Source organism: Nannospalax galili, unplaced genomic scaffold, assembly GCF_000622305.1.
Source record: "Nannospalax galili isolate Female #2095 unplaced genomic scaffold, S.galili_v1.0 scaffold999, whole genome shotgun sequence".
Classification (NCBI taxonomy): domain Eukaryota; kingdom Metazoa; phylum Chordata; class Mammalia; order Rodentia; family Spalacidae; genus Nannospalax; species Nannospalax galili.
In genome coordinates this window covers 632,256-633,475 of record NW_008344824.1, presented here as the reverse complement: position 1 = coordinate 633,475, position 1,220 = coordinate 632,256, and the positions used below count along the sequence as shown (strand labels likewise).

Below are 1,220 nucleotides of genomic sequence, written 5' to 3'. Positions count from 1 at the left end.
ACTGGCTCCCCAGGTGTCTGGGGCCCCAAGACTAGGAATGGCACAGGGCCCAAGCTTGGAGTAGAGAACAGCGGGGGAGATGGAAGGGTGAACGTGGCTGGGGGAGTCAAGGCACAGAGGGCTGCAAGGTAGGCTTACCCCAAGAGAGGCCTGGGGGCGGGAGAGCGGGCCAGGAGAGTTAGCCAGTGGTGCAGGTCCAGGAAACAGGGAGAAGTGAGGGCGGGGCCAGGTCCCGCGGAAGCAGTGCTCCTGGAGCCCAAGGAAGGCACCAAGCTGGCCTGGGCGAAAAGGATCAGGAAGCAGCACCGGTTCCCCAGGTGTCTGGGGACCCAAGACCAGGAATGGCGCAGGGCCCAAACCAGGAGCAGAGAACCCAAGAGAGGCCTGAGGGCGGGAGCAGAATTATTATTTTTATCATTACTTTTTTTTAATTTTTAATAACTACATGATTAGAAGAAGCATTTCACTACAGCTTTAACATATTCAGTAATACACTCCAGAGCAAGAGCACATCTCTTTCACAAGTGGTTGCAAGTTTCTAGGTTCACAGTTAATAGTTATACAACATTCAACTCAGTATAAGCCCTGTAAGACATAAAATTGAATGAGTTTTTAACCTTTAAAAAATATCTCCACTTCATTTTAGAATATATTGTTCCTTGCAGAAAGACTCATTGTTTTTGCTACTAACACTGAGATGTTGGTGCATGCATCTCTAATGTGTATGTATCTGATTATTACTAGTCATAATCGGTTGCACTTGGATCCTTGGCACCTGTGTACGTCTGTCTATAAAGTCATCGGGTACATTTCAATGGTAATGTTTATCACCTCTACTAATTAGCATGATGTAAATTTCCATGTTTCCTCCTCAAATATAATTTTTTTTTAGTTTGTTGATTTTTTTTGTGTGTGTGTATATATCACACAGAGCATCCCAAACCATCGTATTCAACTATACATCCACTTCCCAGATAGCACTCTCCCATGGCTTCCCTCCAATAATTTTAAAAGTATGATCATACTGAGATAATTTTGACTGCCATTTTTTTGTTTTCAGTTTTCTGTGTATGAGTGTTTTGCCTGCATGTATATTAAGTGTACCCATGTCATACAGTGCCCACAGAGGCAACAAGACAGAGTTGGAGTCCCCTGGAACTGGAGTTATGAATGGTTGTTAACCAGTGCTCTTAACTGTTGCTGAGCCATCTTTCTACCCC

At 44.5% G+C, this 1,220-nt stretch overlaps 1 protein-coding gene across 1 annotated transcript in view; it reads right to left on the bottom strand.

The window, feature by feature from the left end:
* The window catches only part of Aven (apoptosis and caspase activation inhibitor), a 178,866-nt gene that overhangs the window by 75,875 nt on the left and 101,771 nt on the right, over nucleotides 1-1,220 (bottom strand).